Source organism: Ambystoma mexicanum, chromosome 2q (genome assembly GCF_040938575.1).
Source record: "Ambystoma mexicanum isolate Mex_15411 chromosome 2q, UKY_AmexF1_1, whole genome shotgun sequence".
In the NCBI taxonomy this organism is placed as follows: Eukaryota; Metazoa; Chordata; class Amphibia; order Caudata; family Ambystomatidae; genus Ambystoma; species Ambystoma mexicanum.
In genome coordinates this window covers 1,130,830,109-1,130,854,379 of record NC_090924.1, presented here as the reverse complement: position 1 = coordinate 1,130,854,379, position 24,271 = coordinate 1,130,830,109, and the positions used below count along the sequence as shown (strand labels likewise).

Genomic DNA, 24,271 nt, shown 5'->3' with positions numbered 1-24,271 from the left:
GAAAGCAGACGTCCAAGCAGGGGTGTTGCTAGGTCTGGAAAAGACCCGGGGCTACGCCAATGTCAGAACTGTTGGGACTAGGGGCTAGCTAGCCTTTTGGTTGTCGCCCCTGAGAATCTATCTGGGGCTACAACCAAAAGACCAGGGGCTGTAGCCCTCTTAGCCCCCCCTAACAACGCCTCTGCGTCCAAGGCCAAACGATAATGATGTGTTATTGTGGAGCGCTTAAGCGCTTCATATAGAACAAATATACATACAATATTACTCAACCTGTGTTGGTACTAATTTGTCAACCTCAGGAGGGTGAAAGGCTGAGTTGACCTTATCGGGAGGCGAACCTGCAACCTGCAGATCACACACACGTTGCAGCAGCAAATGCTCAACACACTGAGCTATTTTACCAGCCATAGCTTTCAGAAAACCAGCCACTCCAAAAACAAAGAGCCACATCCTGCTGGCCATAGCACAGGAGTCTCAGTTTAAGTTAAAACAAAGTAAAAACGTTACTTTAAAAAATAAGGTTTTAGGGGTAGCAAGGGAGACCACAGGGGTAGTAAGGGAGACCTCAGGGGTCACCCCTAAATGGCGTCCTTGAGCGCAGGATCGGGAGTCAAACGTATGTTGCTCTGCATTGTATTGCTTCCACGACAAACGTGTTGCCCACGAGCTAGCCCCCCAGTGTATTTTATGTGTTTGTCAGTGTGATTGAAGTAGCAAAAATATGCTGGACTAATTCTAGGATGGATATTCTTTTACTTCTATGTATAAAAGTATTAATGTTTTTTCTACATTCAAGCTTATGTTCTGCAAGAAGGCTCTGTTTCTTCATATGCCAATATGAAAGATATTGGTGAAGGCCTGTGCATATGCTTCTGATCTAGAGTGACATGTGCCACTGTGTTCTTCCAAGATGTAGTCAACAATATGTTTGCCAATGGGTTCTGAAATAATCATTGTCTGCCTTACAAACGCAGAGCGCCATCTCTTTAGAATCAGTTCACAAAAAGTGATGTAAAATGTGCCCACTCCATGAGCCTACAAAGTAAACGCTGGCGAACGATTGTCAGTCTGCCCGCTTTCTCCTTCCCCCATTTACCCCTTTCAAGGAATGTGTTTTGCACTGTTTCCAAGTTATCACTCCTGAATAAGAAACACTACTTGTTTAAATTAATCAATATCTAACTATGAATGTCTGTTGGGATAGGTCAGATGACCATAGCTCTACAGTATCAGATTATTTCACGCTACCGGAGGGATCAATGCCATCACGAAGGGCCGGACCGCAGGTTGGAACCTGTTGTGAGATGTCAGAGGACGTCAAGGTAGCTTAGTACCACTCGAGCTTGAGTTACATGTATGTTATCCTTTATAGGACCAGAATTCACAGGGATTTTTTCTACAAAGCTTTCTCCAGTAGACATTTATTTGCTGTGAAAACCATGTGTTGTGATCTAAAAGAGGGACTGTGAGCCTCCTGGGTGCTTTTTTGTGCATATATGCAGTTCCAGTTATTGTTAAGTGATGTACGCAGGAAACCTTTCACTGTCCATCCTCATCCTCTCCATCTCAGGCCCCCAACCGGGAAAACTCATGAAATCCACTCAATGCATCCACCAACATTCTCCTGAGCTGTCATTTCTTGCCCACACGCCACAATTCTACTTGCACTCATGGATGATAAGAGGGACAAACGCTTTCATCTAAACCCACAATACAACATGGCTCTTCCTTACACATTGAAACTATGATCATGACATCTCTCTTCCAACCCAGACACGCAGGCTCAGATACATATGGACCATGGGCAGCGCCCCAATGGCCACTGACACCTATGGAACAGAGATACAACTCTTGTACTTGGCATGCAGTTGCCAGGGTCCATACAGGTACAAGACTTCACAGTAGACTGGCATGTTGACATAGACCACTTCAGACACCAGCAACCAGCACAACCCACTGAGTGGTGTTGCCCCATCATACAGGCTCAATGCAGGAGGAAACCGGCAAAGGCCGCCCTTCACTGAGACACCAACTGAAAACCAAACTAGTACAACTACCCCCACTGGGCGAGAGCAGATGCACAGACCAGACCTACCAGACCATTACCCATGCACAGAACACACTCCACCACATCATTCCGAAAGGTCCCCTGTGTTTGCAGATGTGTTTGCAGATGTTCAGTTATACCGAGGAACTGTTCTCCAGGCAGTGCAAGCAGATGTGTTATCATGCCAACATTGAATCCCAAAGCAAACCTATCATGAATCGGGAACAACCTGCATCCAAGCCACCAAATACTCACCTTTTTTCATCCCAGGCATTCATGTCACCAGACGCCTGCATCATGCATGCAACTTTAGAATTCCAACGGGAATGAGGCACTTACTGGACCAATCAATGGCATCATGAAATGTCCAACAACAACTAATAATCCAATGATAAATCATGCAGCGATGCTCACATCAAAACGTTCCTGCACCGCTTTGGAAAACTGAGCCCTATATCTCTGTGTATGAAAGAAAACTAATGTTGCAGGAAGAGCACTGCTAAACCCATGGACTTGGGAGGTCACGAGGTGGAACACGAACTTCCTCACACCACAAATTAAACAATGCCCTGAAAAATGAGGATTTGGTCAAATGGGACCCAACTATACCAACCACACCATCAACTAACCTGGCACCAACCCTTTTCTACAATATGGGGCCACAACAGTATCACATTGTGCTCTCTAACCCACCCAAATATAATGGTTTTCCAACAACCTAACTGTAATTGCTGCACTAACTATTAGAAAGGTTCTGAATTTGAACTGTGTTCCCCATTGGCAAGGGGTCCTTGGAACCTTCAATGTTCATTGTAACGCAACCCAGAACACACTGCTCCCATGGAAAGTGTTCACGCTGCATGAGGACATATAGGAATACATTGCTGAGAAAAGAGAAGGCCAAAGTACAGTCTTGTAAAGACCATATTCATCTCCAATTCAAAATTCTTTCCCCAACTCCTTTCTGAAAAAAATGTCAGAAATCTTGTAATGAGGTGTTTCATGCGTTCTATACAGTGTCTATTTGGAGTAAATAAAGTCTCATAGATTTATCCCACAACAGAGTCTCCACTCGGATAATAGTTCCACTGTTAATTTCCAATTGTATGGCAAACCTGTCTGCCCGCCATACCCATTTTGGTGAAGTAGAGGCTGGAATGAGAAGAAATGGCCAGTGCTAAAGAATCCAACATGCTGCAACATCATTATAAGCCAGCAGTGCCTCGCTCCACTCTGAGCTCTGAGGTGGCTCTGTGGATGCAGGGTTGCCACTTAACTCTCAAGATAAAAATGGAAGGTAAGCCTTGTCTTCCTTATCCACGCACCATGACCCTAAACTCGAATGTACCCTGATTGCTGACACAGTCTTCGGTTGCTTTTGCTCTTGGCACACTGCTACGATGAACCAATGGCTGGTTGATTCCAGGCACACATGATGCTGTAGAGTAGCTGTCCACCAGCACAACATAGGTGGCCCAATCCCTTTTGGCGTGATGTTTCTCAGACACACACTTGGTAGGAAACTCTTATATAGAATTTCCTGATGCTTTAATATAAAAAATATACAGTTACTCTCAAGATATGTATACAAGGAACTGCAACCAGCCAACCTCATCATCTCAAGCCTGACCCACTCAGATAATTCACCCAAATCATTCACCAACATTTTATCACTTGATAAAACTACCAGAAACTAACCTTGTTGACGCTCCAGATAAGCTTAAAAATCCCCTGCATAAAGCTCACACTTAGATATATTTTGTTGTCATTAGGAGACTTGGCCTTCATCTTTGTAAGCACAGCTGTCTCATTAACCCTTTATTTCAAGCATGGAACCAAATTATGTATAATGGTTTGGGGCATTTCTACTTCATAAAAGAGGAATCCTCGGGACAACCAGGCCACTGGAGTTCAAACTAAGTTGACAAATTCTATGTTACATGTAACCCGGAAATGTTCTGTTTGTGTCATGTGTGCTTATAATGGCAATCTAATAAAATGTTGGACTGTTCATAAGTATCTTTGATCACTCAAGTGATTTACAAAAAAGATGCACAATTCTGCATTGTCCCTTTAACATGACAGCAAATATGCAGAAGTACATTTTAAAATGGACGCTCTTTTAACAAAACCTACAGACATAGTATATTTCCTCAAAGAAAATGAATGGTCCAATTTAAGCCGTTTTCAGTTGATTTGATCTTTTTAACATTACCTGAGATGACAGTGTAAACCAATGCTGAGCCTGCATTACATAATGAAGCGCATTACATGCTCACTATTGCCACCTTTCCTTAAAGGTTTTCTGGATCATTGGATCAGATGCTATTGATCTGTCCAGAAGGATGAAGACACACGGATGTTCTGTACATGATATTTTTCAGGTCATCTTAACTATATAACCGGCCCATTTCCATTCCTCAGAGTGGTATGACTCCTCCCTGTGTTTGATCCACTGAGTGGTTTGTTCTGTTTGCTTGAGAAGCTTGTAGTGTACTATCCTGTGCATGTGTTTGGAAGGATGGGGTATTTTGGATATTGGGGTGGTAGATGTCTTAATCTTCTGATATTCTTGAGGAAGGCCTTGTTATAAGCGGTCTTGAAATGTTGTGACCCTATCCCTTAGTGGAGGCATGTGTTTGTTTTGTTTTGTATGTAGCGGGTAGGAAGGGTTTCCCTGGTGACCCAATGGGGTTGCTTACTGTCATGAGGTTTGTGAAGTCTGCTCCAGTGATGAGCGCGAAAGGGGCTAAAGGGGGAGGAGGCCTTTGCAGAGACTCTCTGATCTTAAAGTTTCCCTTTTCTTGTCCAGGTCCCTGTGGATCAGATATTTTGGAGATGAAATGTGAGGTGATGGGCATAGTACAATGTTTCAGGATGCTTTGGGATTCCTTTACTACTTTGGGCATCTGTTTGTTGCGATGGAGATTGCTTTGTGTTTTGTGCTTAGTTCCCTTTGAGCCATCAGTATCATTCCCCCGTAGAGGTGCAGAGGCCATTGATATGAAACGTTGTCATACCATTTGTGGTTTTACCCCTGTGCACAATCGTTCTTCTTTATGACATTTATCTGGGTGTGATCTTGCTGCCTATTTTTTCTGATTGGTTCTGAATGCATTTTTGGGAACAAGCTTCACCGAGGCATAGATGATGTATTTCTCAAATGCCCACTGTGCCCTTTCTTGGTCTTTCTTGAGTAAGGGTTTTGGGATCGGAGCAGTTTGCAAACCTCAATATTATTAGAACAACATTAGGGGATGTGGCAGAAAACCTGAAATCTTATATTTGTTTAATCTATTTGGACTTATTACAAAAGCATGCACAGTGCAAGTAATACACATTCAGGACGGGTTATGCATTAAAAACATAGAAATCCTTCAAGCCAATATTTCTAGTGGCCATACGGCAGACAGTGGCACACTCCTAATTGTGGGCCTTTAGGATATGGTAACAACCCAGTGAATAAAAGGCATGCACAATTGAACTATAGTATATTCTAGGAAACCCTTACTAGGTACGTGCATTTATGCTTGCCATCCCATCATATCTAAAGGCTAATTATCGAAGCTAATTCCTTTAAAAAAAATCATATACCAATATTGATTAAAAAAAGCAGCCCAAACTCTTGTACTGCATAATGACCAAGACAGAAAAAAGCCCAGACTGACTACCCCTCTCTCTTCGATCTGTCAAAGAACACAGGGAAAAGGTGCACTAAAACCTGCTTAATAATAGAGCAGAAAACAACACCTCTTGAGTGACAAATTGTTTTAGACTGGATACTTAATTACAAAAGTAGAAATGTCTTTTAATATTTTCTTTGTTTAAAAAAGTTGTTAATAAAAACGGACAGTTACAAATTACAACATGCATTCATCAACAGTTACATATCAATACATACATTGTATGAGTACAAGGTGCTACAATTAACATATATTTTAAGCATAGTTGTCAATTTCAATATGCGAGACACCAGAAAAAACACAATTAGGTTTTCCTATAGCCTGCATAATGACCTACAGACCAGGGCTGAGACGAAAGGGAGTGGGACTGGGGGCTGTTCTCTTGTTCCCACAAGCAGTGTTGCCTACATGCCCCTGTACCCACCTACAGATAAACACTGCCTTTCTTGTCATGTAGACCTATTGGTCGTTTACACCTCAGGGTCTAGGCGATACTAAAACAGACACTGCAATAACCCACCCTCAAATGTCATACGATTAAGATGTTTCTCTTTTAGGAATCCTTCATTTTGTCTGTTTTCTTACATTGTCCACCCACCGATGTTAAGTGCGTCGGTAAAAGTGACTTCTTGTATTTGTCTGCTTTGTTGCTAGGTCACCGCCAGGCAGCGTATGCAATTCATGTATTTAGCAGATGTAGTTCTTGCTAGCATTATTGCTTGAGTTTCATAAGTTTAATTCCTCTTGTTTCCCAGCTTTCACTTTTGGGAGATGTGCAATCAAAGGATCTACGAACATGTTCGGTATTTTCGGCAATATTTCAAGTTAACATGTTTCCAGTTTGCCATGTTTTCTCCTAGCACACAATGGTATGTTAGGGATATTGACATTGTGCGCTCATACACCCTGATGGCTTGTAGGCCTTTTGCATAACTTTAAGAGGAGCTCTCTGCCTTGAATACAACCAGGAAAACCTTTTTCTCTATGACCTTATTGGGGTGGGTCAGGCTATTAGTACTACTGGCAGGATAGCCATTTAGAGTTTGTGTTTTAGTGCAAAATAGAGCAATGTCGGTTGGTAATTCCAAAACAATCGGGACTATGTAGAGACTTCAGATACGGAACAGTGCAGAACAAAATATTTTTTTTATGCTTTGGTAATTCGCTATTAAAAAAATGACATGGCTGGACGGTATGTGTCCTGTTGCAGCACCGCACGCCATTGTTACTCCTCTATTGGCTGCGAGTATGCAGAATTCAGGGGTGTTGCTAGGTCTGGAAAAGATCAGGGGCTAAGCTAATGTCGGGACTGGCGGGACTCGGGGCTAACTAGCATTTTGGTTGTACCACCTGAGCTTCTATCCGGGCATACAACCAAAAGGCCCGGGGCTATAGCCACTCAGCCCCCCTAGCAACGCCTCTGCGCAAGAGCGGGGCCAAATATGTGCACGGGGAACGTGCGTGCGTACGTATCTTTTCCGTACCCTTGAGTAGAGCTGATGACAAGCGCGCTTGCCCCTTGCACGCACTACACTATTTTGGACATTGACCCCGAGGTCATGGCTGTCACTGTGCTGGTCAGAAACTCAAGCCTCGTCCGAAGCAGACCATCACGCAGAATGAGGCGGGCCTCAGCCTCCACCTCGCTCACCCAGGCGCAAAATGCGCTGATGTTTGCATGTTTACACTCTGAAAAAGTGCCAGGCAAGCCCCTTCTAAACACGAGGTTGCCATTTTGGCACCCCAAAACCACGCTGGTTTGACGCGTCTCCCCGCGTTTCAGTGTTGCAGGGAAACTATGATTCGTATTTATGAACTGCCAAGCTGTGTGCAGTCTGTGCAGCACAATATTGGAGAATGCTGCACACAAGCAGCTGCAGCTACTTGCGCTCCTCGGCAGGAGTTTCAGAATGGCCGTAACTCAATTTCTATTGTCTGCGCGGGGTGGCTACAGGCGTAAGTAAAGGCAGATGTCGTTCGGCCCATAGAAACCTGCGCATGGAGCCATGCTGGGCCGTGCACACACGCGAGCTTTGATTGAAAGCGGGGGGGAGGGGGTGGGGGGGGTGCATATAGACGGGCTTCTAGAGTACATCTGCTCACCGGCCCTAACTACTCTAGTGTGGTTTATAAGATGCGTTGTACTGTGTCCTGAAGACAATACGGAACTCCATCAACATTTTCATAAGTGGCGCGCATTGTAACGGAGAGAAATGGTTGCAATCACGACCGCTTCCTGTTTGCAAACAGCCAGCTCTGTCCGAATAGACGTGCGTGCTGTTTTGCAGACCTTGTGCCGGACTATGTTTCACATATGCCAGGGGACAGTCAGGCGAGATGCAATTTATCGCCTGATAAATTATGTAACTGACAACTCGGGCTATTAGTTAACAGCTTGTACAAATCTGGAACTCTGTTTACTTATTAGGCTCCAGCCAGCACAATGGAATCTAAATGATAGCCTTCAGCTCCGTGACCTGCGAGGTTGCGGCGGTGTTTTACCAGGGAAGGCAACCGGAAGCAGCAGGGCACGAGCCAAGCGGCCAGAGCTCATCAGCAGAGTGGCCGTGCCACCCCTGGGGCAGAAGGGACACTGTGGAGCCTGTGTCCTCCCCCCCTGGGTCCTTGCCAAAAAAAGACGCCCAAGGGCGAATATGCAGTGATGGACAGGCGGGAGTGGGTGACCTTTGACACCAGGGGTGATCCCTTCCCTTCCTTCCCCCAAGGGCAGGCAATGGCCACTGGTCGGGGCCCTCCTCAACCTGCATGGGGCACTTCAGAAAATGAACTTTCAAACTTTGCATCAGACCCAGCGTTTCAGACGTAGATCAGTTTACCTTTCGCCGGTTTCACTGGCCTCTTTCCCAACTTGACTGCCTTTTTTTTCGCAATATCACAGTAGGGCCTCGAGCTTTACAGGATTCCCTTACATTGAACGTGAACTGCTGTCACCGATCCACTTATGACTTCAAACCACATCGAGGGGGAACCTAATATAAGGTCGAAACCAAAAGAAAGGATTTCCTTTGAACCCACTGGCACCCGTTATTCTGACCAGTGAGAGAGACGCTGTTTGCCAAACATCCAGAAGAACGCAGGCAAAGCCTTTTCTGCAGGGAGTCGTGTAGTCTAATGTTACATCTTTTCATAGGAGTAGACAGCCTCGTCTGCTAGGACTCACGATAGACCTCTAACTTGAACACGCGTCAGCAGTGGCAATTGTTTGGGCTTTTCTCTAGGAATTTACCTGGCATCGCCATGTGCAATCTATGAACATCACATGCCTGCCCAAGTCCGCAATTTGCTCTGGAACTCACAGGAAATACAGTGCTTTAATATACCAGCTATTGCCAAGTAAGGGCAACTACTCCAATAACTGGCAGATGTTGCCATCAAGCCCAAGAACTCATACACGTGCCAGGAATTCCACAGACTGCCTATGGACTCCTTTCAAGATGGAATAGGAAGTGAAAATAGCCTTCACGACTGCACCTTACGTCCACCCGTTATCTTCCAAGGCAAGGGTCTGCAACCAGCGACTCTCCATATGTTTTGGACTGAAACTCCCATGATCTCTCACCATTCACTATGCTGGCTGGGCTGATGGGAATTGTAGTCCACAACATCTGTAGAGCCTTAGGTTGCAGAGCTCGGTTCTCAGGGCACACAGTGCTCTCACCCGCCTCATGGAGCTTGCACACCATAGCATTCTGAGTTGTGCTTCTCCTTCTGCAATTAACTACTATAGCCAGGTTACACACCTCACATGCTGGCAATGCAGTACCTAGTCCAGGCCAATATATGTTGACACCATTTTACTTTAGCCAAGACAAATATGCATTTTCAAATGTTGACATACCCTGAAGTATCGTGTGTGTGCCTGGGGATTGCCAGAAACATTATATATATATATATATACATATATATATATATGTATATATTATTTATTTTATTTTTTTTCCATGAAAAAACTTTGTTAAAGGGACATTTTGGTAACAAGTAAAACCAAATAATTCTCAGAAATTTGCCAAGTATGGTAAGCTAAGCACCCATAACTCACGCCACCACCATGCACTGCTAAGACTAACACCCAGGACATCAAAGATGACATCACATATGATATTAATTTTGATGAAAAGTCACTACAAGGGGTTGTGCTTATAATGTTGGTAACAAGATGTCAGGGGTGATGGGGAGACCTTCACGATATACAAACTGGTAGAAAGACCACCATAAACCAACCCTGGCTTCCCTATTTGTGTTAAACCACTACATTTTACTTTAATAAAACTTCCTAACACATTTTTGTTAAAGGGTGAGGGCAAGCATAGGTTTACACACAGACAGATTTTTATTTTGGACTTCAAGGCTTTGACGGACCTTAGAAACATCAGTTAAGGGAACCATCCCTTTAGTGTTAGGGCCAGTTAGGCATTACACCAACTTTAATAAAATAAAGGTTTTGAAAGAATTATCTTTGAGTCTGTGTCTCTCTTTATACCAGGCCTTTCTCACAATATCCTCAATTGAAGACATCCACAGGCTGATGGCCTTCCTCAAGTTGATCCAGTCCTGGATATCCAGTGCTTACCAGAAGCTCAACTCCTCCAAAACTAAATTCCTACTGCTGACCAACAATAATGAACACCCTGACATCCAGACCTGGCTTCGCTTGGGCCTATAACTTGGGCTGCCGGGCCATTATCCCCCGTTCCATTACCTGGAACGGGGGATGAACGCCACATCACTCCCCTTAGCATAACACAAAATGTTAATGGAAATGTTGGAAATTCTTATTGAGTCTATGTATTTTACTGAAAAATGTAAAGTAGATGGAGTCTATAAGATTATTTTTTTAGTTCTATGTTTTAATTGTGAAAGATGGTTCCTAACAGAACAATATAATATTTTATATTGGGCAGCTTCAAAAGATCGAGATCACTCAAAAAGGACTGTTCATAGGACCTTCATAGTTCAAACAAATATCAATGTTCATTAATGTCTTGGGGTTCCCTTCCTCAGGCTTCAGCTCTTTCAGTAACACCAAACAATCAACATTCCTAGGCCTCTCCCAAGTTCAGATACAAATTCAGCTTTTAGGCCTCAGTGTTCCCTTACCCAAGCCCAGACCCCTCTTACGTTTCAAATACAAATTAAGTTGTTGGGCCTCTCAATCTTCCCTTCCCGAAGCTTAGGCCCCTTTTCCAAGTTTTAAATACCAGTGCAATTTGTCAGGATGTACCTTTCTATGAAATACAAGTTCAATTTGTCAGGATGTACCTTTCTTTCATATACAATTCATTAAAGTTTTTTAAAAGGGGTAGCATCAGAGACTTTGGAAAACACTAGATTATTTACTCCTCCCAAGCGCGACCACTCTGAGCTGTAACCCCTCTCTGTTTTATTGGCTTCTTTGTCGTGCCCACTGGCACCTTTCTTTCCTTCTCCCGCACACTTGCACCTTCCTCACCTTCTTGTGCCCACTGGCACCTTCTTTAACTTTCGCTGTGCACACATGCACCTTCTTTTTCCTTTTTGTGCCCCCTGGAAACTTCTCCAGCATCAGTTTGCACACTTGCACTCTCTTTCCACTCTCCCAGGTCACTTGCACCCTTCTCTCGCTTGGGGTCTCTTGCGCCTTCTTTATTTAAAGTTTTTTCACTTTGCACCCCTTGCACGCTTTGCTTTTCTGGCTTTCTTCTACTCCCTCTTTATCTCTTAATTCCAAGTTTTAATCTATATAGTTTAATTGGTTTCTTCACATTTTTTTCCTCTTTCTGCTCTGCGCTGCTTTATGCATTTTCTTTCTTTCTATAGCTGGTTTCCCTTATATTCCCTGTGTTATTGCTATGGGAAATCTTCATTACTCTCTTTTGCTTCTTCCTCGTCCCAGTATTTGTTGGACCTGGGGAGGGGGTAATGGAACGGTTTGGGAGGATAAATCTATTTTCCCCTATTCTATCAGGGAATCGACCATGCACATAGGGGAATATTTTAGCTGGGTTCCCCCTCAAGGGATGGTTGTCCCCTTCCATATTCTTGATAGTTTGTTATACAAGCCTGGGTTTTGATGGTATTCTTTGGTATTTAAATTGGTAGTGATGGATCTTGCCATCAGACTCCCGGTTTGGTTTTAATTGGTTTCTTTTTCTCTCCCGTCTTGGGCAGTTGAGGACAGGACTAGATTTTGGGAAAATTAAACGTGGATTAAGGTGCCAGGAATCGACGTATCCCAGGAAGGCATCCGGGACTTCCTCCTCCACTTTTGGCTACTGTTTTCTCAAGGATCTTCCCTAGGAACGGAAGATGGTGATGGTGCAGTAGTTGCTGAGATAGTCGGTGTCCAGTGTTGGCTTCTTAAGAAGCGGGAGGATTTCTTCTGTCTGGAGGGTCGAGGGGAAGGTGCCTCGAGTTAGGGAGCTGTTGATTGTCAGGTAAGGCAGGAGTGCTTCAGTCGGAAGGGTCTTGCGTACAGAGGCAGGGAGGTTGTCTTCTGCAAACAATGTGGCCTGGAGGGATGCTAAGGTGGCACTCAGGTCTTCCACAGTTAGTGCCTTGAAAGTTGCCCAGGTAGTTGTGGCATTGGGAGATGGGATGCGTAGTGCTCTGTCAGTTGTGGCATTGGTGCCTATGTGTTAGTGGTTAGGGTCTGTATAAGCATTTGCTTCCTTTCCGTTTTATCACATGTTCAGTCAGACACCTATCCATCTATTACCAGGGTGGCTTTTCTAAATTAGTTAAAATATATAAGACCATGAAAACCCTGACCCTAATATTCATTTTGACTTATTTTGTCATTTTGAAACTAGACATATTGAAGCACAGCTGGGCAAAGGATGTTTTCATTGCCTTGATAAAAGTAATGGAAAATTGGGCCTGTTCGGGAATGTTTTAAAAAAGCTGACACTTGCCCCGCGTATAATGTTTCATGTGAACTGGAGTTTATAGCCTACCTTCTCATAATGTAAAGCGCTACATAAGATATATTGTGTACCGTGTAACAGAAATGTGCACTTTAAAGCATTTTTACCTATAATGGTAATAAAACCATATGTGTTCTGTTCGTAAATCTACATGACCTCCATTGCAATTTGTCAAAACATTCTGTTTATCATTTCCTTCTAGAATACTATAATTCAAGTTACATAATTTGTTATATCATCATTCACATGACAGTAAACATGCGGAAACTCATTTCTTTTTCAATAAAGCCTACAATGTAGCAGGTATTCCTGTCACTTTATATTATCTGTTTAACATACATTACTTGGTATTTCAGTGTGAAGACATTGAGTTTCCATTGTTTGTTGAAGAACTTTACATTCAATCAGATAATACTCTACAAGAATATTTATTTCAACAATATCGATAACAGAATGCTGCCTAATGTGCATAGAAAAAGGCTCCGTAATGAGAGGTAACAAGTGGTGAAAATGGACAACCTTCCTCCTGTCTCTATAAAGATTGAAGGGCATGGAAAAGGGCCCATTAATTACCACCCTCACCCTGAGGATTTATAATTACTTTGAATCCTCCTAAGAAAATCACCCCCAAACCCACAATGTTGTATGATCCTATTAGGAAACCCCCAATCTACCCAGTCAAAGCTGTCTCCACATCAAGAGCAAGAAAAACGGACCTCTGTTTGGATATGTGTTCTTCATCTATAATATGCAGTACCACCTGTGGCATTCTTATCTTATCAGGATGAATTGGTGATGTCCATAGTGGTGTTTGAATGTCACGCGAAGTGGAATAATCCCCACCCAAGAGCTCTAGTAGTATCAGTTGGACACATATAGCCTGGGCGGTGGGCACCAGTGGGTCCCGCTCCAATGTAACCGAACTAACGTGTAACTGAAGAAGATCTGTAATAAAAGTACTTACTTGGAAACTTACCTGGAGCCTCAAATAAGTCACTATATAGCACTCCTTCAACCTTTCTTTTGCCATTTACACACCCACAACCAAAGTCAGTAGCTACATATGTGGTACGGTGATGATAAGGTTGAAGGAGTGATTAATAAGGAAAGTACTCTGCTATTCAGTGTCAAACCTTTTTAAATGTAGGGTTTACAGAAGATGCTATTAGAGTTGCACTGCATCTATGGATTTATAGAATTATATGTATTTGGATTGTGATTGATTTAAAACTCTTCTTGATAAATTGAAAACGTTTTGAATGCGTTAAGGTTTGGTTGAGGATGCACAGTTATGTGAGTTTACCAATGTATGCACATGAATAAAGGATGTATATCGCAGCTAAGCATACAAGAGCACTACTGGAGTGGATGCATGGGAAATGCTTATGTACTGCTAATCTTACGGAACTCCTCATTCGTATGGATGCGCAAGAGAAATGAGGTAAGGGAGCATTTGGGAGGTGTTGTATAGTGCTTAGGGTGGTGCCACTTTAGGTACACACTGCTGTGGATTTGCATAAAGGCAGGCAAATGGATGTCAAGAGCCGGTAGCATGGGTGTGACGAAGAAATATTGAAGCAAATATAAAAGTGGGCAATACAGGTGTGACCCAGGAGTAATGGATGTAGGAATATTGTAGTGGGCATCACAGGTGTGACCCAGATGTATTTGTTAGTGATGGGCAAGGTGTGACCCAGAAGTTTTGGATGTATGGATATGCGGGTGGGCAACACAGGTGTGATCCAGATGTGCTGGATGAATGGATATGTGTTTGGCAACACAGGTGTGACACAGGGATGTGGATGTATGGATATTAGATACGAGCAACACGTGTGGCCCTGATCTTTGGATGTAGGAGTATAAGTAATGGGCAGCACAGGTGAGACCCAGAAGTATTTTTTAGTGTTTGAGGAACTGTGTGCGTGTCCAACAGGTAGTGGGTACATGTTGTCCAGTGGTTTCGGATGTATGGATATAACGGGGGGAACATAGGTGTGACCCAGAAGTGTGGAATGCATCATTCAAAGTGTCTGTGAGGCACCTTGTAGGTATCTGACATGTAACACATATATTGAATAATGGAAGGAGTGGCGGAGGTGTAATGTATTTTGTATGTATGTCTTATCAGGATGAATGGTGGAGGTTGGAATAACATAACAGGCGTATTTGTAAAGCGCATGTTCACCCCCGAAGGGGCATATTGGCACTAATAACAGATGTTAATTGTTACCCAACTTAATGGTATTCATTTTATCGACCTCGGAAGGATGAAGGGCTGAGTGAACCTGCCGGGATTCGAACCTGTGACCATGAGGTCAAACACAGGTCCCTGTAGTGGATGCATTAGTCCACTGAGCTATAGACCCGGCTGTCATTTGGAGTGGAATTATGTCCACCCCAGAGCTCTAGTACTGTCAGTTGGAAAGATGTAGCCTTGGTGGTTGTCACTGGTCGGTCCAGCCCCAATGTAAGAAATGTCACGTGTAACTTAAGAAGATGTGCAATACATGTACTTACTTGGAAACACACCCGGACCCTCAAGGAAGTCACTTTGTAACACCTCCCTGTGTTATCCTCAATACCTTTAATTAGGAATGAACCCCTACAAATCTTTTTCGATAAGACCGGGGTGAAGTGCTTCAATATGGTTGCCCAATATGATGGTGTATCTTTTTGTGCCCACCTTTATTGGGGCAATAGGTCTTTCAGAAGTTTATTTGACATTGCTCCACCCATATTGATAATCTGGTGTTTGATTGATCAAGCTCTGGGTTAGCCAACATGTTCATATCACCTGTACATATGATTTCCCGTTCCCCTGATGTTCAACATTCCCCAAGCATTCCTTTGAAAAGGGATTTTGTCTTTGTCTTGGTGAGGATCTTACATTATGCCCAGAGATTCCTCTTATACTCCCTTTCACAAAGCGACATTGGCACTCTAGACATATCATTTATTTTTCCACTGTAAATAAGAGATCCATCCTGATTAAAATGGCAGCTACTGCTGTCTTGTATCATGTCCACGATAACAATTATTTCGGATATATGTTATTCTTTGCCCACCCCAAGGTGGAGACATGCTCTACTTCCTCAACCACTGGGCTCTCTTACAAGGCCTATGAAGGCTCCTCACAATAAGTGACCATACTCGAAACGTGCCATATTTTATATGTGATTTTGCATCAAACAGAAAAACAAAACTGCTCGTAAACATGAAGGAAGCCTGGTAGCAGTAGCGTGTGACATTTTCCAAATACACAAGTGCCACAAACATGAATCCCCATACGCGTTCTAAACCAGCTACCTCCCCTTCTTTTCCTTCCAGCCGGCTCCACCCCTGGCAGAATCATTCTCTGCACAGTCAATGGGGGTCATTACGAGTCCGGCAGTAAGCCTTAAAAGTGACGGTGACAGGTTACCAGTAACATTTACCGTTCGGCCGAATTATGGATCGGATGTAATTCCGCCGACTGTGACACAGTCGGCGAAATTAGAGTCAGCAGAACTACAGTAGGTGGGGTCACAGTCAGCAGAATTACCACCGATGCAACCAAGCAGTATTACCATCCTATCACAAGTCTGGACACTGCGGTAATACTGATCCAAGATGAGGTTGTACATCATAGGTGCAGCTATGTGCTATGCTGGCAGACAAACAGCAGAACCTAGGACTGGTGTCCCTCATTAACACATGATATTAATGGCACAGCAAGTAGTGGATAGCACTGTGTCTGCTTTCATTGACGTAATCTTCCCCAGAACGTGTTTGCGGTAGACAAACTGAGGTTGTGGAATAATCACACACATCTTTGCTGGGTGCTTTGCATTGATGCTGGTGGGGTCAAATCAACATTCCGTTCGCTCTAAAATCCTGTTATGTGGCATTTGGCTGGCCAAGAAGAAGCGCTATGCCAGCTTACTGTTTAGAACGGAGCCAGACAGGCAATGCATTGTGTTTCCAATTGCTTTTTTGGTTAGCGGTGCATGTTCATTGGTAATTCCAATAGATCCTACAACTTTGGTCATTTTTTATTATTGTATGTTTTCCCTTGGCACGTGCTGGACTTCACTGTTACTATAATTATGTAAGGAAGCATCAATTGTTACACAGTGAACATAAACCATCATCAGTAATGTGACAGCCAATGAGGTGAACCCTATCCTGGAATTGGTGCAATTCCTCCACGGGAATCAAGGTCCCACCACTCTGCAAATGAGACAGAGACTGGCCTGGCCTCAGCAGTTAGTCATTGTGACATTTGGAGCACTGAACAATTAAACTGAACTGCGTTTAAAATAGTTACTTTCAAAATATTACAAGCCAAGAAATAACACTGTTTAGACAGTTCCAAGCTAGAAATGTAACCACTGGATCACCAGCCTGATCACCCCACCTCCCCCGGAGTCCACCTTGGTGTTGGCCTATTCTGTAGGAAGTCACCTCCTAACCTGTGCAGTGCGGTGATAGGTGATAGGATCTAAAACAAAAGGATTGAATGCCTTTTTTTTACACCAAAAGGACCGAAAACCCCGTTTTCTTTTTTAAAAAAACCTTTTTTTTGCATACCAAACTAAAATATATATAAATAAATAAATTTAAAAAAACATTCAACCCTTTTTTTCGGTCCTTTTGGATTCGAAAAAAGGGCATTCGATATTTTGTTTCGATCCTTTGGCTGGACACCGTGCAGTGCTCCATTGCGACGTAGTTTGGTTTCCACGTTAGAAAAACCAACACATATATAGGTATAGAATAAAATAAATGCATTAGAAATATTAGAGATAATAACATCGTTTAACACTCAGCATATATAGGTACAGACATAAAATAAATGCATCACGAATATTAGACATGCTAAAATCTTGTAACACACAGACTGTTGCAATTACTTATTTTGACTGCACATTTGGTGATCACTGAAACTGCTTGAAATGGGATTGGTGGTGAATCTTTCAGAAAAACGTAGATGCTGCTGGTCGAGAAATGAGAGATGCGTTCTGCACAGGAGATGCTATGTGAGTATTAACACCGTGTAACTGCACGTATGTACAATTGTGAGTAGGTGCACAGGGCCACATGCAAATCAGTAAATCATGTGAATCAGTCCGACCGTTTAACATTCCAGGTGGCGTCCTGAGATCTAGGTTCCTTAAAAGGTATCGTGGTCGTGTTGTCCGCATGCTGCACCATATCACTTTTTAATTTTATTGTGTGCCTACACATTAAACTTCTGTCTTTCCGTTTACATTTAAAAACTATCTTCAAGAAATGCTTGCTTCCGAGTAGTTAAGCAAAAAAAACGTCTGAGTTGGGGAAAGGAGCATCTCAGATTACAGCCATTAGCCTTACTAAGACCCCGCGTTTTACAAATTACCCTAATTAGCAGTTTTTCCTGAGACACATTCAATTTAACCAGCACACGATTTTGTCTGGATGCATTCAACGCTGTGGGGGCGGAGGTGGGGGCGGGGGTTTTGAGGGCGGGGAGGTTGTGTGGGTAGGGGACCGACCAAACGCTTTTTTTTTGTTAAAGCCAGGGTTGGTCTGCCTGTACAAAGGGGACGGCTATATAGATTTCGAGTTACATTCCAGCCCAGAAGATGCTCTTTGGCAATATTATCAGCCATGAGAAAATGTTGTTAATTAAGACAAAAACTCACCGATTAGCAGGGAAATAGTATGTTTGGGAATTTCTTATGCAGAATACCCTACGCCACGAACCATGGCATGCCTTGTGCCAGGGGTATGCTACCTGTAGCCCTCCTGATGCTTTGGACTACAACTTCCATAATAGCTCACCATTGACCATATTGAGATGGGCGGATGGGACTTTTAGTGCAAAACCTCTGGGGAGCCAAAGGTTACAGACCCCCTGACCTGTTCCTTATGCAAAGGAATGGCCTACACACCGACACTGAATATTTGTGAAACGTCACAGAATGATAATTGCATTTCTCCCAATCACTCTAAACCCATTAAATCCATGATATATTATATTACAGAAATCTAATTCCCAGGTGCATTAACTATGCTTAGGAGAAGGCCAAAGCAATGAGTACCCCATGCACATTTAGTAGGTGGAGGATAAGGGAAAATCAATGAGAGCCCCTGGTTCATTTAGTAGGTGGGGAAGAAGGGAAAAGCAATGAGAGCCCCTGGTGCATTTAGTAGGTGGAGGAGAAGGGAAAAGCAATGAGAGCCCCTGGTGCATTTAATAGGTGGAGGAGAAGGGAAAAGCAATGAGAGCCCTGGTGCATTTAGTAGGTGGAGGAGAAGGGAAAAGCAATGAGAGCCCCGGGTGCATTTAATAGGTGGAGGAGAAGGAAAAAGCAATGAGAGCCCCTGGTGCATTTAATAGGTGGAGGAGAAGGGAAAATCAATGAGAGCCCCTGGTGCATTTACTAGGTGGAGGAGAAGGGAAAAGCAATGAGAGCCCCTGGTACATTTAGTAGGTGGAGGAGAAGGGAAAAGCAATGAGAGCCCCTGGTGCATTTAGTAGGTGGAGGAGAAGGGAAACTCAATGAGAGCCCCTGGTGCATTTAATAGGTGGAGGAAAAGGGAAAAGCAATGAGAGCCCCTGGTGCATTTAATAGGTGGAGGAGAAGGGAAAAGCAATGAGAGCCCCTGGTGCATTTAATAGGTGGAGGAGAAGGGAAAAGCAATGAGAGCCCCTGTTGCATTTAGTAGGTGGAGGAGAAGGGAAAAGCAAAAGCAATGAGAGCCCCTGGTGCATTTAATAGGTTAAGGAGAAGGGAAAAGCAATGAGAGCCCCTGGTGCATTTAGTAGGTGGAGGAGAAGGGAAAAGCAATGAGAGCCCATGGTGCATTTAGTAGGTGGAGGAGAAGGGAAAAGCAATGAGTACCCCATGCACATTTAGTAGGTGGAGGAGAAGGGAAAAGCAAAAGCAATGAGAGCCCCTGGTGCATTTAATAGGTTAAGGAGAATGCCTTCACAGTGAGAGCTCCACCACATTCACTAGGCCAAGAGAAAGGCCAACGCAGAGAGAACCCCAAATGCACTTAGTAGACAGATAAGGTGGTCATAGTACTGGGATCCCCAGGGACATTTATACATCCACATGTCTGATTCTATGTGGTACTGGGCAGGGTTTGGTGTGGGTGAGGAATACATCTCTTGGGCATTTTTCATTTGCAACAGCAGATGAACCTTTTGCATTGGAGAAGCCCAGGTAGCACGTGGATCTCTGCACCAGTCACACTGGTCACTCCGTAGCTACAGATCGTTTCTGCTTCAAAAAACAGCGCCCTGAATGAAGGTGGGAAGAAATGCAATTGTGCACGAAGTGGTTTTGCACATACATCACGTGCCAGAGGGTGAAGTGCGGAGGAGGGGAAGGCAGCTAGAAGCACTGGTGGGAGAAGATATGGCATCAGTAATAGAGAAATCCATGGATGGGATAGAAGAGGAGATTCCTGAAATTCCCACCTCTGATTTCCTTGCAAATAGATGACTGTGAAGAACGTGATAAAAATGTTTCTTTATCTCCTGATTAAAGATCGAGACTCAGACGCCTCTTCTTTGACTATACCATAGATAGCCAGGAAGGCCAGACAGAAGAAGCGGGGGCAATCATTGGTGAACCCATGTAATTGTCCAATGCAAGCACTTCAGATGTAAAGTATTTTTCAAAAATGGTTAAAAATAACGAGAGCTGGCAACTATATGGTGTCAACTTAACACTAACAGTGGATAATGTTGGGCAATGCTTTCTCTTTGCTAAAGCCATAAGAAGAGGCAACCCAGCAGGTTAGCCTGTCTAATGCACCATGTAGAGAGGTGCAGACACTGATGCACCTATTGGAGTTAGTCCTAGCCAGCATGAACATGAGCGGTCTGATGATACAGAAGCAGAGCTACTATGAATTGGCAGTACATTCTATGCATTGTTGTTATGAAGGGAGATGAGGAGTACATCATGGCATCTTGGCCCATGATCTAAAGTCAAGGTGGCAACCTTTAGACACACATGGGGGAGGAAGAGGTACATGCTGCAAGTTGCTATTTGCAAGAGGTCATGCTAGCCGTGCGTAAGGATGCACTGAAAGGACATTTCAAATCCCAGATGGAACAAGAGGAATGGCCAAAGGTAGGCGATCAACAACCCAGAGTTTGGCTCCACATTGAAAAGAAGTCCTTTTGACAGTACACACATATTCTATTCAACTCAGGACACTAGTTCCTGTTGCACCAAGGTGATCTCTCAGAGAGTAAACAACTGTGAGGGGTTGTGGGGTGGGCTGGCCCAGTCTGGTTTTCTATATACATCAGGGCACTAATAAGAATTCAGTGAGCCTATTGCAGACTACATGGTTTATGTCCATGTTCTTGACTTATGCCAGCTGGGTCATGTTGATGGTCTCCTGCCATTCTGGCTTGGCAAGTGTTCATTCTGGCCATGTGCATTTGCCCAATTAGCTGTGGAAACATTATGTTGCCCCTGGCAAAGGGCAGTGTGGGCAGGTTCTTTGTGCTGATGGGGCTCTTGTCAGAAGAATTAAAAGCAAAGGAAACTGCCTGAATTAAAATCAAGAGACAATGAAAAGTTGCACTTCATCTCCAAGTGTGACACATATGGTTTAACTGTTTGAGGAAATTGCGTCCGACAAAGCGAGTGAAAAGGTTTTGCCTTTTGTAATGGACGGCACCTGATGCAAGACATGGAGACTGTCTCAATGTAAAGTTAGTCCCCCAAAAAATGCACTGTTTTATTCATTAACAATTTCACCAGCCACTTACTTCCCTAAGACACAGCATTTGACACATGGTGTGGATACTTCCACAAATTAAACTATCCCAGGGACAATATGGGACCTTGAGTAAATTTTGCCCCAAAAGGTTAAGTTAGAATAACTTCAATTTCAGAGCACTAAATGCAACAAAACAAAGCCTCCCAAGTAAAAACACTATCTGCATTCATGGAGAATTGTGCCAGCCGCAATAGAACTGTGCATCCAAAAATACCTAGGCCCAACTGTGTCATAAATGTAATTCAGCTAACAGAAGAATACAGTCTGTGTTATAGAAAGAAATTATCTTCAAAGTGAGAAAGGTCAAACAAATCATTCCGTGATTGTATAGGATTTGGCTATGTTTTTTTCAAAGAGGCGCGCTTTTGTTGTGCATGGAAGCAATTGCCTAAATGCAGATTCTATTCTGTATACCAGGGAAAATCTATTTAAAAGGTGATGTTTTATTTAAATTGCCACTTTTGGATGTATTAAGAGTTACACATACCTTGTTTTGTGCAAGGGAACGTGTAATGTTTTGTATTGTTGTACATTTTGTAATTACAAAGAAGTGAGTAGGCCTTTTTTAGGCATAATGAAACATAAAATGCTATGCCTTGGCTTGGTGCAATGCTGAATAGTGTCCCAGTGAAACCACATTAAACTCACTCCACTTCAGCCTTGTGTGTGGGCAGGTGAGGGAGGTTAAGGTTCCCATGGGACTAGCATGGGCCTTTCAGCATGGATTTATTGTGTATTTTAATCATGAAGAACCCATTAAAATCCCAGAATAAAATGCCTTGTTAACAAACCTTGCAAGTAATGAGTAGCCCCTACCATTGCAAGCCCATTTAAGGACACGATCTTCTTAAAGATGCACAGTAAAATAAATCCATACATTTAATTCATGGTGTTCTCATAGGTTACCATTTGAAGTGACCAGCGAGTCAGGGATCTGGTTGAACTTCAAAGAATACATTATTGTGCGTAGAGTGTTCAAAGGGACCTGTCATAGGACCCACATCAATCATTATCTGTGAAGCCTGTTAGCATAATGAGTTTCATTACCACAGAAACTAAGGCTGGTAATCCATAGTAAACCAGTCATGAGTTTAAATTTGCATGACACTTTGCTATGGAAAAGGTTTTGGCACATAAATGATATGTTCACAATATGGTATGATCTGCCATTAGAGAACAGCCCTAACACACATGAACACATGGGCAGATTTAGATACAGCCAGCAAGCTCCTGCATATTCATATTAATGTAAATCCCAAAAATGAAGTGGGCATTATCTACAGAAAGTAGGGACTGCTAACCAGAGTGTGTAGTGAAACAGAAATTGTAGTGGAATTGTGGCACTGCCAGCAGTGGAGGGCATACTTACCTGCACTTTTGTGATCAGAAGGACACAAGGCCTAGTAAGATCATAGTTTTGTCCTACCACGGTTTCCACCTCCTTGTCTTGTCACACATAGAAACACTTGTGTACAGGTGTTTGTTTGTTTGTTTGTTTGTTAGGTGTGTTATAAATGCCATATCATATCATGAACAAAAGGTGGTCGCATTAAGCAACACATGCTAAAGAGTTTAGGGTGGGATTTGTACGATGGGCATGTGGTGGGATGATGAAAAGAAGGGGGTTGTTGTGCATTGTTTTCTATATGTTGCTCTCTCTGTCAAAACACATATCAGTTCGGATACCAGATTTAGGAGGGATTTTTCCTGGAACTTCTTGAAATTGTAGAAAAGGTGGCAGGGAATTGGCCATTTCTTTTCTTATTTCAATTTCTTAGAGTTCCAGTGTAAAGAAATGTGCCTGCACAGGGATTTATGCATCTTTGGAAACATGTACTACAGTGTTGATGGGGGGAAAGTCCTAACATTTTAATGTGGTATAATTTGGCAACCCCTGCCACCCTCCTCTCTATAGGCTCTGGGAGATGCTGTGTAGAGGCTGATATTGACCCAAGGAGGTCCCGTAGTTGTGTTTATGTGAACGGCAAATGTTCACACCGTTGATTAAGACAACAATGGAATGGGGAAAAACAATAGCTGGAAGGCTGAATATAACAAATACATATACATATAACAAATATTTTGGTTGTTTGGGCATCTTGGGCTTGTCTGGGCTTTTAAAAAGAATGGAATAGAATAGAAGCATACTGAGATGAACGTGTGCTTCTCCACTTCTGAATTTGACTCTATTACACATATCAAGGTGTCTTTGCAGTCTCATCCACACCTACACGGGTGCTAAAAAGAGGAATTTTTCAAGACATTGCACTTTGATTTATTACCTATCACTACTGCAGGGCCCTAAGTAAAGTTATTAGCTTAAAGGATGTGTTTAAGTAACAGGAAGGGGTATGCTTTAACTGGAAATAAAATAGTTCATAAACTGTGGAAATGATTGCAAAAGGTAGTGAACTCTACAAAGTAAACGTAGTATAACTCAGTTCACGTTATTCCCCCTAACTTGAATGACTGAGGCTAACTGTGGTAGTTGGAAGAAGGAGACAGAGTAGCATGTTCACAAGTAGATTTATTTAAACAATAAGTAAAAAGTCAGATCTACCCTGAATAGTATGGTGTTTGCCCTACCTAACACAAAACTAACTATGGTGCTAGTCGTAAATGACGTTGTCCAAAGTAACAGTCTGTCCCAAACTACCCTATTCTTTCCCTACCACTACATGCCCAAAAGAAAAGGGGATACAGGAGAAGGACCACCTTCCCCTGGGCAGGCTTCTATAGCCTCAACCAGTCTCTCTTGGGATGGCTTCCGGTGATATTCTGAATAAGTTCTTTTAGTTCTTCAAAGAGGCTGTTGTCCCTCTGGGGCTTTCCTTTTTCTACTATTG

General features: G+C 43.1%; 1 protein-coding gene across 13 annotated transcripts in view; it reads left to right on the top strand.

Moving 5' to 3' along the window:
• The window catches only part of HDAC9 (histone deacetylase 9), a 497,607-nt gene that overhangs the window by 298,626 nt on the left and 174,710 nt on the right, over nt 1-24,271 (top strand). The gene's annotated exons all lie outside the window — the stretch shown is intronic.